The 12,880-nt window shown below is 43.5% G+C and overlaps 1 protein-coding gene across 1 annotated transcript in view; it reads right to left on the bottom strand.

The window, feature by feature from the left end:
• The window catches only part of oclnb (occludin b), a 33,454-nt gene extending 33,287 nt beyond the window's left edge, over window positions 1–167 (bottom strand). The window contains exon 1 of the mRNA XM_043707936.2: window positions 25–167. The gene's annotated coding sequence lies outside the window, so the exon portion shown is untranslated. The remainder of the gene's footprint in view (window positions 1–24) is intronic.
• Window positions 168–12,880: the final 12,713 nt, after the last annotated feature.

Raw genomic sequence — 12,880 nt, 5'->3', positions numbered from 1 at the left:
AAGTTGGGTCGTCTGGTGACTTACCGTTTTTGCTCAGCCCGGGAAACCTGCTCAGTGTGAAACCTGACCTGTCTACACAGCGAGAGCAAGCAACCCGTCCACCTCCTGCTGACTATAGACTGCACAGCCGCCGGCACCTCCCGGGGGGTGAAGTCAGTCATAGGCAGACCCCACCCTCCTTCACCTCACTACACACCAACACAAACACAAACAATATTACAATTCTGGTTGAGAGCCTTATCTGATTCGAAACTTGCAACTTTGTAATTCCACCTTTATGTAAAAAAAAATCAGCTATCACTAATTGTCGACTTGGAGATTGAGGTTAGGCATTCGTCTCTATGTAGGGAGGCTTTGTTGATTTGATATCTGATCAGATATCAAAAATAATTAAGTTGTTGCATTTCCTTTATAAATCACCTAACAGCCGTATTCATATCTTTATCGGTTTGATGCATTATTGGTCATTCCGATAGGCGGAAAATGGGTAGAAAACATCCAGTCTTGTTATTTAAACTGATGTTTCCTTCGTCTTATTTTGTTATTTCTCTTTAAGTAGCATTTATTTCGCAAGTTTTAAGTGGCTGCAGTACAAGTATAGCAATTAATAGGTACTTCCCCCACAAGAGACAGAGACTATGTGTAATGCCAATGACTCAATGCTTTGGAGAGTTATTTATAAATAGAAACAAGGAAGCTCGGAAATCCACGTGATTAGCGCATGCCCTACTCTCGAGAAAAATATCTTTTGTCTAAATCATAGACCCCATTATAAAGGAAAGTTGTGGAGGGTGCTGCACGCAGCAGTCCCCTGCAACCGCAGATTGCGGTGGTTCACGGACTCCCAGCCCAACTGCTTGTTCTGTGGCGCTGTGGAGTCCGTGGACCACGTATATATTGGGTGTGGGCGTTTGCACTCCCTTTTTGATTTCCTTAAAAACCTTCTCCTCTGTTTTTGGCTGCACTTCAGTCCCACGCTCCTGATCTTTGGGCACCCGGTACGGAGGAAGGAGGGCAGGTCTGAAGACCTCCTCGTGGGTCTGCTCCTGGGCCTGGCCAAACTGGCCATCAACAGGTCCAGGCAGCGGGCCGTGGAGGGGGTCGTTAGGGCCGACTGCCTGCCCCTCTTCCGCGGTTACGTTAGAGCCCGGGTGTCCTTGGAGAAGGAGCATGCGGTGTCCACCAACACCCTGGAGTTGTTCAGGGAGAGGTGGGCGCCGCAGGGAGTGGAGTGCATCATTTCTCCCTTCAATTCTATTTTGATTTAGTCCCGTCCCTCCCCTCCCCTTCACTGTTTTGATCACACAGCACTGTCCCTTGATGTGAAGGGCAGTGTTTGTCACTGGCCACCCGGGTGTTTTCCTATCTTCTTGGTGGTGGAAATTGAATAAAGATTCGTGCACTTTGTCTTTCACTGTGTCTCACACCTGCACACACACACCATGGGTTCTGGGGATAAAATAAGCACTACCGCACTTAGGTGGTAGTGTGGGGGTTAAAAAGAAAAAAGGGGAGTGTGGAGAAAAAGAGAAAAAAATAAAATAAATAAATAAATAAATAAATGGGGGAAGAGTGTCGTTACGAAAAAAAAATTTAAAAAAAAATAAAGGAAAGTTGTGGAGGGTGCTGCACGCAGCAGTCCCCTGCAACCGCAGATTGCGGTGGTTCACGGACTCCCAGCCCAACTGCTTGTTCTGTGGCGCTGTGGAGTCCGTGGACCACGTATATATTGGGTGTGGGCGTTTGCACTCCCTTTTTGATTTCCTTAAAAACCTTCTCCTCTGTTTTTGGCTGCACTTCAGTCCCACGCTCCTGATCTTTGGGCACCCGGTACGGAGGAAGGAGGGCAGGTCTGAAGACCTCCTCGTGGGTCTGCTCCTGGGCCTGGCCAAACTGGCCATCAACAGGTCCAGGCAGCGGGCCGTGGAGGGGGTCGTTAGGGCCGACTGCCTGCCCCTCTTCCGCGGTTACGTTAGGGCCCGAGTGTCCTTGGAGAAGGAGCAAGCGGTGTCGACCAACACCCTGGAGTTGTTCGGGGAGAGGTGGGCGCCGCAGGGAGTGGAGTGCATCATTTCTCCCTCCAATTCTATTTTGATTTAGTCCCTACCCTCCCCTTCACTGTTTTGATCACACAGCACTGTCCCTTGATGTGAAGGGCAGTGTTTGTCACTGGCCACCCGGGTGTTTTCCTATCTTCCTGGTGGTGGAAATTGAATAAAGATTCGTGCACTTTGTGTCTTCCACTGTGTCTCACACCTGCACACACACCATGGGTGCTGGGGATAAAAAAAAAATAAAGGAAAGTTGTTGCTGGGCGAATTGATCTCCATCTTGCGAAGGTTAAACCAATACATCCACCTGTACAAGATGAAAATCGATCGTTCTGTCAACAAGGATATTAATTGGGATGGTCCTGGTCAGAAGACACATATTCATATGACTGGAAGGATGTTGTTAAACTTGAAAGGGTTCAGCAAAGATTTATACACGATGTTGCCAGGGCTGGCGGGTTTGAGCTATAGGGAGAGGCTGAATAGGTCAGGGCTATTTTCCCTGGAGTGTCGAGGCTGAACCTGATAGAGGCTTGTTAAATCATGAGGGGCATGGATAGTGTGAATAGGCACTTTTTCCCCAAGGTGTGTAAGTCCAAAACTAGAGGGCCTAGGTTTAAGGTGAGAGGGGAAAGACTTAAGAGGGTTCTAAGGGGTGTTTTTTTCCAAACAGAGGGTGATACATGTTTGGAATGAGCTGCCAGAGGAAGTGGTGGAGGCTGGTACAATTACAACATTTAAAAGGCATCTGAATGGATATCTGAATAAGAAGGGTTTAAAGGCATATGGGCCAAGTGTGGGCAAATGGGACTAGATTAATTTAGGATATCCAGTCAGCATGGATGAGTTGGACTGTTCTGTACAACTCTATGGCTCTATGACTGTAAACATCAAAAATCAAAAGACAGCAGGTTATAGTCCATTAGGGTTACTTGAAGTTGCAAGCTTTTGGAGCTCCACTCCTTCTTCAGGCATGTAGGAGCCACACTCCAAAAGCTTGCAATTTCAAATAACCCTAATGGACTATAACCTGGTGTCTTTTGATATTTGACTGTGTCCACCCCAGTCCAACTCCAGCATCTTCACATCATGACTGTAAATACGGTGAGGGATATGTGAGATTATACATTCTGGCAGGAGGAAGAGAGGAGCTGAATATTATTTAAATGGAGAAAGAATGCAAGAAGGTCCCAGCACTGCAGGACCATGAGTGAATCCATGAATCACAAAAAGGTTCAATCCAGATTCAGTGGGTAATAGGGAAGGCAAATGCATTGTTGGCTTTTATTTGAAAGGGGTCAAGAGTGTGGTGCTGGAAAAGCACAGCAGGTCAGGCAGCATCCAAGGAGCAGGAGAATTGACATTTCGGGCATAAGCCCATCATCAGGAATTTTATTTGCCAGGGTGTAGTTTATAAAAGTGAGAGATTTTGCTAAAACTGTACAAAGCACTAGTTAAACATCACGTGGGAATACTGTAAAGAAAGTTGTAATGACATTAGAGGCAGCCCAGCACTGGGCTGATACCAGGGATGAAGGACTGTCCTATGAGGACAGGCTGAGTAGACTGGGCCTGTACTCATTGGCGTTGAGAAGAATGAGAGGCAACCTTATTGAAATATAAAAGAATCTTAAAGGACTTGACAGGGCATATGTGGAAAAGTTGTTTCCGCTCAGAGGAGAGCCTAGGAACGGTGGTCATAATCTCAGAGTAAGAGGTAATATATTCAAAACAGGGTTGAAGAGGATTTTCCCCAGAGGATATTGAATCTGTAGAATTGTTTACCACAGGGATGTCAAGAGTGGGTTGTTAAATATACTGAAAGCTGAGACAGACAGATTTTTAATTGGTAAGAGAATCAAGGATTATATGGAAAAGGTGGGAAATTGAAATTGAAGATTATCAGAATAAACAGAAAGAACCGTGGATGCTGGAAATGTGAAACAACAACAGTACGCTGGAGAAACACAGCAGATTTGGCAGCATCTGTAAAGAAAAATATTTTAAAGATTTCTGGTTCCCTGAAGTCGACCGTTGTCATTTCACAATGGATATGCAGTCCCTCGACACCTTCCTTGACCTGTGGGCAATTCAGTTAGTTTTCATGCACCACTTCCCTCCTTTACCCCCAAGTGAATTTATAAGCTTCTCCTTTAACTTTATTCACTTCCTCCAAATAAAATAGGTTGCTCAGTTCCTTTAATCGGTGGTCAAAGTGGCACAAGGCATCCTGGAAGTTCATGCACAGGATGAGTGTCGGTTAAACTGTTTGTGATTTTGTAGCTACGCAAAAGGCATTTAAGAGGCCTGTGCATCTAACTGTATAGGCTGTGCAAAACAAGAAGAGAAAGGAGGGAATACAGCGTAAGAGATAGACAACGTTGGCCGAGCCACATGAGTACCTGCTTTGTACATGGTGGGTGGTGTCTCTATGTGTAATGGAAGTATCCATGTTGATCCTCTAACATGTCTTGCAGTGGTTGCCATGATAGAGTTGTGTGATAGAGTCATAGTCATAGAGCTGTACAGCATGGAAACAGAGATCGAAGTTGTCCTGAAGGCAGGGTAGTTTGTTGCAAACAATGGTCTGTTTAAAGTTTGGTGGCTATTTGAAGTCGAGAAGTGAAGGTTTGGGAAGATCTTGACGAGATGCTCATTGTCATTGATAACGTGTTGCAGGCTGCAAAGAACATGGCATAGCTTCTCTACTCCCGGGAAGTACTGGATGACAGTATGAGGTCAGGACAACAACAGCCAATGTTGTCTATCTCATACGCTGCAGGCAAGGATGCCCCGAGTCATGGTATTGTGACAAAACCATACAAGTGCTACAACAACAGATGAATGGACACTGCGCAACAATCGTCATCCAGAATGTTCCCTCCCCGTCAGGGAACACTTCAGCAGTCAGGGACATTCGGCCTCAGATCTTTGGATGAACGTCCTCCAAGGCGGACTTTAGGATATGCAACAATGCAGAGTCCCCAAGCAGAGGTTGTTAGCCAAGTTCCATATCCATGAGGACAGCCTCAACTGGGATCTTGGGTTCATGTCACACATGCGACCCCACCACACTATACACATTCACATACACTCACACATACGCACAATCACAAGCACACTCTCTCACAGACATACACACCCTCAGGCAAGCATGCACAAGTGAGCACATACATTCACTCTCTCACATACATATGCTCCCTCACACCCATATGCACTCTTTCTCAAGCACACACAATCTCTCTCACATACACGCACCCACACAAGACACACTACCTTTCTCTCCCTCTCTCTCACATGCACGTGCAGTTCTCTCTCTCTCTCTCTCTCACACACACACTCACACACATAAGTCGATGGGGTGAATTTGCATTTGCAAATTTGCATTTGCAGATACATTCTATTTTGTTCAAAAAACACACAATCTGTAGGCAGTCAGTCAATGTGACATTTTATAAATTCATAGTTTGAAAATAAAGCCAGTTTGACTCCATGTTAAGACACAGACAAACGTGAAACAAGGCCTCAATCCTAAAACGTATTGTCTGTCCTGAGATGTCACCTCTTTTATAGTAATAAAACCTTAAGTTATCTCAGGGCAGTGACTTGAAAGAAATTCTGGGGTTTATGTATTAATCAATTGAAACCTGTAATTCCATTCTAACTGATTAAAGCCTTAACAGCCATTTAGATTTGTTCAATATATTTGTATCAATTATATGACCCTTTGATTGTTTACTTATAAATCCTGTGTCCAAGGTGTTCTCTCTCACCAGCTAACCTGAAGAATGAGTGTGGCTCTAAAAGCTTGTGGTTTCAAATAAACCTGTTGGATTATAACAAGTGTCGTGTGATTTTTGACTTTGTAGAATCACAAAATTGCAATGGTGCAGAAAGAGGCCATTTAGCTGTTTGTGTTTGCACAGCTTTCCAAATGAGCATCATGATGGAATGTCATTGTTCTACCATTTCCCCTGCACATTATTTCAATTTAAATAATCATCTCATGCACTCTTGAATATCTGATTAAACCTGCATCCACCACCATACTTCCAATGTATTCCACTGTATCCCTCACATTATAAGTGTTTTCTCATGGTGCATTTATTTAGTTTGCAAATCATATGTAAATTTCATTATTGATCATTTTACAAGTGGGAACAGTTTACCCTTGTCAACCTAATCCAGAACCACTCATGATTTTGAAAACTTCAATAAAGTTTTTCTTAGCTCTGTCCAAGCAAAACAGTTTCAGCTTCTCCAATCTATCTTCATAGCTGAAGTTTCTCATCCCTGGAATCTTTTAAATTTCTTCTGCATGATCTCCAATGTATGACAGGACTCTATGTCCTTGCTATAGTCTGGCACACACACCTGTACACAGCACTCCAGCAGAGGTCTAACTAGAGGTGCCTTATATAAATTCAACATAAACTCACTGCTTTTTCATTCTATGCCCCTATTAACAAGGCACAGGATACTGTACATTTTATGAAAAGCTCTGGGCACCTATACTGCCACCTTTAATAGTTTATGGAAAGATAAATTCGGGTTTCTCTGCACCTGAACACCCTTTGGAGTAGTTCCCTTTGTTCAATGCCATTTATTTCTGTTCTTTTCACCATAATATATAATTTACACTTCTCCATTTTGAACACAGCCACCTATCCACCCACTCCACCAACTGGTCAATGTCTTTTTGAAGTTCTACACTGTCCTCCTCTCAATCTCCAAATTACAGTTGTAATTTGTTCAATTTCACAACATTTAACATCGATCACTGCAATATATGTTCAAAATCATTCATTTAAATTAAGGAAAGCAAAAGTCCCAATATTGACTGCTGGCTAACTCCATTACAAACCTTTCTCCAGCTTGAAAAATATTCATTATTCATTGCTGTCTATTTCCAACAATCAGAAAATTTGTAGCAATGTTACTACTGTCCCTTTTGTTCCATAAGGTCTAACTTTTCTCACAAGTCTGTTGTGTGCCACTGTATCATCAAACACCTTTCAGAAGTCCATGTATACTACATCAATAGCATTACCCTCATCAACACTTTTTAAAATTTAAAAATATACTTTATTCATAATAATCATCGATAAGTACGAGAAATATTCTAAATCAGTTCTGTACAGTGTAAAGAAAGAAACACAAACAAAATATTGAAATTTTGACTTTTCTCAGAACTTCTCTGCAGTTGCAAAAGCAAGGACATTTTCTAATTATGCAGGAATCTATTTATACTCAGTCTAACAACTACACAGACTCTCGTTATACTTTGGCAAAAAGACCTTAAATGGTGGGTTTTTTCTCCCCTTGCGCCTTGTCGACAGCTGCCCGAAGCCTTAGTGTGTCCCTCAGCACATAGTCCTGGACCTTAGAATGTGCCAGTCTGCAACACTGGGTCAAGATCAACTCTTTACACGAGAAGACAAACAACGTTCAGGCAGACCAAGAAGCATCTTTCACTGAGTTGATGGTCTTCCAGGTGCAGTCAATGTTTGTCTCAGCATGTGTCCCGAGGATCAGTCCACGGAGCATCATCTCCCAGACCTACTTTGCAAAGGGATATTCCAGAAGGAGATGTGTGACAGTTTTCTCACCAGTGCAGCTGCTTCCGGAGCAATGTAAGGTGGTGGACTGAGACTGAACGTGCATCAACTCTCTCAGATACATCTTCTAAAAAACCAGCAAGTTATTTAAACATGTCACTCCTTCAGAAAAACAAGTCAAGCCTCTCTAATGAACGTTGGAGTATAGAAGAATGAAAAATGACCATATTGAAACATACAAAATTCTTAAAGGACTTGACAGGCTAGATATGGAAAGGCTTTGTCCCCAAGGGAGACAGTCTAACACCAGATGGCATAATGCCTCAATGAGGCTCTCTCATTTAAGACACAAATGAGAAGGTATGTCTTCTTTCAGGGTTTAGTGAATCTGTAGAATTATTTACCACAGAGGGTTGTCAAGAATTTTTAAGGATTTTAAGGGTTTTTAAGAATGAAGTTGACAGATTTTTAATCAGTTAGGTAACAGAGGATTATGGGGAAATGGCAGGAAAGTGGACTTGACGATTGTCAAATCAGCCATGGTCTCATTGAATGGTATACCAGATTCAATGTGCAGAATGGCCTACTTCTGTTTCTATTTCTTATGTGATGATTAATTCTATCTGAATTATTGTTTTTAGAAGTTTACTGACTACCAAAGGTAAAGTGACTGGTCTATAATTCCTGGGGCTTTCCTTACAAATCTTTTCTGAAAAATGTTTACAATCCTCCAGCCCACTGATAATACCATGCCCACCCCTTCCAACTCACAACAAGTCCATGGAAAAATGGAAGATTGTGGCCAGTGCCTGTCCAATTTCCACTCTCATCTCCTTCAATGTCCTTGGATGCATTTCAACTGCTTCTTGCATCAACAACTTGTCTGAGATCTTTTCCTTTTCAATTTGAAGCCCTCTTCTGACTGAGCTTTCTCCTGTGCCATCATGGAGAAAGCTCAGCTGCTCAGAACAGCTGCTTCCTTGGTGAAATATGCAAAATATTAATTTAATAATTCAATCATGCCAATGCATCCATCTATAAATAACCTTTGTGTTCCCTGATCAGAGCAACGGTGTTTGTTTAAAGCAAAAATAAAAGAACTATGGATCCTGGAAATCTGAAACAAAAACAGAAATAGCTGGAGAAGCTCAGCAAGTGTGGAGAGAAAGCAGAGTCAAGGTTTCAGATCCAGTGTCCCTTCTTCAGAACGGGTTGGAGCTAGGTTGATATGTATGGTGAAGACAAGGTGAGGAGAAGGACGGAAGGAGTAAACAATGAAATAAACCCAGAGAGAAAACTGGGCACACACAGGGAATGAGAACGGTTAGCCTAGGAGAAAGAAAAGCTGCTAATAGAGACCATTAGTTGGTAAAAATGGTTTGATTGTGCTGAAAGCGGCCCATGTGATGACATGGCTTGGTGTGTGGGGGTGGAAGAAGGACATGGAAGAAGGTGGTCAGGCTCTAAAGTTACCAAACGTGAAAATCCCCAGAAGGCTGCAGGGTCCCCAAGTGTAAAATGAGATACTGCTTTTCCAGCTCGCACTGAGCTTTGCTGGAGCACTGCAGCAAGCCCAAGAGAAAGATGTTAACTGGGGAACACAGTGGTGTGTTGAAGTGGCAGGAAACCGAAGCTGGGAGTCATTTCTGTTAACAGAAAGAGGGGTCCCGTCACGCAGCTGTACCCCGCCCCCATCTCTGTTTTGTCTCCATAATGTAGAGGAGACTATATTGTGAGCAGCAAATACAATAGATTAGATTGAGTGAACTGCAGGTAAATCACTGCTTCACCTGGAAGGTGTGACTGGGATATTGGAATAGTGAGAAGGAAGTAAATGGTCAGGTGTTACACCTTTTGCAATTGCAAGGGAAAGTGCCATGGGAGTATGAGCAGATATTGGGAGGGGAGGAGAAGTGGATCAAGGTGTCCTGCAGGTGTTATGAAGATATGGGTGTACTGTACCTTTAAGAGAATTAAAAGCTAGCAGAACTACCTGACACAGCTCCAAGGGTTCTGAATAAGGTAACAATGTAGCACTTGGTTGAAAGCTAGATTAGCTGGTTGTCTGGAAATGACAAAATAAATTCAAATTAAGCCGAGCAGTTGATACCCCGAAAAATACCAAATTCCAATCAAGTTTGAATTTAGTATATTGACAATGTTAAAAGCCAATGACAAAAGCCAATGCTCTGGGGATATAAGACTGGGGAAAATTGAACAGTTGGAAGGAGAACTGACAAGCCAACAACATCTGCAGACTGCCTGGAGAATAGCTCTCTTAACTGTACCTTTACTGATCAGTAACCTATGAAGCAGAAATCCCTAAGAAAAGGAAAAGAAGACTCAATGTCTGGCTGGTTTTTGAAAAGTTGAATTTTGGTAAATCTTAATCGGGGCGGTTTTATCTGACTAATATTGTAGAAGGGGAAGGTAAAAGATAGTTTAGATGAAGGAGTTGTAAATAGTTGTTAATTATTCTCTGTTATACTTTATAAATAAAGTTGTTACTTTTACTTTAGTTCTCGATTACTGCACGGGAAAAATCTTTTCTGTGTTGCTGGTTTAAATTAAGCTGGAGGGTTTACCCTGTGTCAAAGGGACCAAGGTGAAATGTGTGTCTGGTGGTGGCATCCTGATGGAGGTGGCAGAAATGACAGATAATGATCCTTTGGATGTGGATGCTGGTGGGATGGTAGGTGAGGATAAGGGGTACCTTACTGCTGTGAGAGAGAAGAGAAGAGGTGACAGCCATAGTGCAGTAATAGGTTGGACCCAACTGAGGGTCCTGTCAATCACAGTAGTAGTAATCCACAGGTGAGGAAAAGGTGGACATTTCTGAGATCCCCCTGTGGAAGCTGAGAACAGATGCAAAATAGATGGAGTAACTGTTAGAATAGAAGGAGTCTTTACAGGAAGCAGGGTGTGAGGATGTATAGTTCTGTGGCAGCTGATCAGTTTTTGTGGATATTGCTGGCTAGCCTATCCCCAGAAATGGAAACAGAGATGTCGAGGAAGGGAAGGGAGGAGTCAGAAATAGACCAGGTGAAGGTGAGAGTAGAATGGAAATTGGAAGCAAAATAGATAAACTTTTCTAATTCTGAACAAGAGAGAGAAGCAGCCCTGATGATGTCAGCAATGAACTGGAGAAAGAGTTGTGTTCCACTTACCCCACAAAGAGACAGACATAACTGGGGCCCAGGCGGGTACCCATGGCCACTCCCATGACCTGAAGAACGTGGGCAGAGTTAAAGGAGAAGAGTGTCCATAGCGAGAACGAGCTCAGCTAATCGGAGGAATGTGATGATGGATGAGGACAGGTGGAGAGCCCTGAGTCCACCCTGGTGGGGGATGGACGTGTAAAGGGATTGTAAGTCCATGGTAAAGAGAAGGCAGCTGGAACCTGGAAACTGGAAGTTATGAAACTGACGCAAAGTGTCTGAAGAGTCGCAGATGTAAGTGGAAAAGGGACAGTGCAAGGGGATGAAAAAGTCAAGTCGTAGTCAGAAAAGATGAGTTCTGTGGGGAAGGTACAGGCAGAAACAATGGGTTTGGCTTGGCAGTCCTGTTTGTGGAATTTGGGGAATATGGAGAGGAGGTAAAAGTGAGCTATGTGGGGTTGGGGAACCAGGAGCTTGGATGTTGTTGGATGTGCAGGGTGGGGAGGGGGAGTTCACCAGATGAAATAAGATTAGTCACGCTGAGCAGAAGGCAGCTGGCTAGGCCAGCATTTATTGCCTATTCTTAATTCCATTGAAACTAGTCATCTGCCTTCTTGAACTGCTGCAGTCCTTGGGGTATAGAGACACCCACAGTGCTGTGAGGAAGAGTTCCAGGAGTTTTGAATCAGCAACAGTGATAAAACAGCAATACAATTCCAAGTCAGGGTGACATGTGACCTAGAAGGGCCTGTGAACTGAGCCCTGCAGTCAGCACCACAGTGAAGTAGATTAGATTCCCTACAGTGTGGAAACAGGCCCTTCGGCCCAACCAGTCCACACCAATCCTCCGAAGAGTAATCCACCCAGACCCATTTCCCTCTGACTAATGCACCTAACACTACGGGCATGGCCAATTCACCCAATCTGCACATTATTTAGACTGTGGGAGGAAACCAGAGCACCTGGAGGAAACCCACGCAGACACGGTGAGAATGTACAAACTCTACGCAGACAGTCGCCCAAGGCTGGAATCAAACCTGGGACACTGGTGCTGTGAGGCAGCAGTGCTAACCACTGAGCCACCGTGAATTTCCCACTTTTAAAAAATTCATTCACAGGATGGGAGCGGTTACTGGCTAGGCCAGCATTTATTGCCCAACCCTAAATGCTCAGAGGGCAGTTGAGGATCAACCACATTGCTGTGGGTCTGATGATTCACATGTAGGCTAGACCAGGTACGGATAGAGACAAAAGAACTGTAGATGCTGGTATCCAAAGTGGATAAGCAGGAGGCTGGAAGAACACAGCAAACCAGGCAGTATCAGAAGGTGCAGAAGTCAATGTTTTGGATATAATTCTTCTTCAGGAATTTGAATTCAATTTTAAAAATCTGGTATTAAGAATCTAATGGTGACCATGAATCCATTGGTGTGTTCTTCCAGCCTCCTGCTTGTCTAATTTGGATTCCAGCATCTGCAGTTTGTTGTCTCATTCCTGAAGAAGGGTTATTTCTGAAATGACCACTTCTCCACCTCCTGATGCTGCCTGGCTTGCTGTGTTCTTCCAGCCTCCTGCTTGTCTACTTTAGACTAGGTAAGGATCACAGTTTCTTTCCCTAAAGGGCATTCATGAACAAGATGGATTTTTCCAACAATCAACAATGGAGTCATGGTCACCTGATGGGATTTGAACCCAGGTCTCCAGAACATTACCTGGGTCTCTGGATTAACAGTCCACCAATAATACCACTAGATTGCCTTGCCTCCCTCAGTCAGTATCATAGTGAGGCGGTCTGGGAAGAATTCATTCAAATTGGTGTAGTGAGGCAGTCTGAGAAGAGGGTCCCTCAATTGGTATCTTTCAATATGGCCACGTGTGTAAGAACATAAAAACAAGAAAAGAGGCAATGATTTTGCTCGGGTTGCACTATAACTCCCCAAATAGTCAGGGAGACACAGAACTGTAGATGCTGGTATTCAAAGTGGATAAGCAGGAGGGTGGAAGAACACAGCAAGCCAGGCAAATATCGGAGAAGTGTAAACAAAATAAAGTAATAATAACAGGGGGTTTCAATCTCTCCAATATTAACTGGGATAGGCAAAGTGTGAAAGGC

This window comes from Chiloscyllium plagiosum, unplaced genomic scaffold, assembly GCF_037043375.1.
Source record: "Chiloscyllium plagiosum isolate Xiang-an unplaced genomic scaffold, Cpla_swu_hap1 HiC_scaffold_2, whole genome shotgun sequence".
NCBI lineage: Eukaryota > Metazoa > Chordata > Chondrichthyes > Orectolobiformes > Hemiscylliidae > Chiloscyllium > Chiloscyllium plagiosum.
This window is presented reverse-complemented; position numbering and strand designations above follow the sequence as displayed.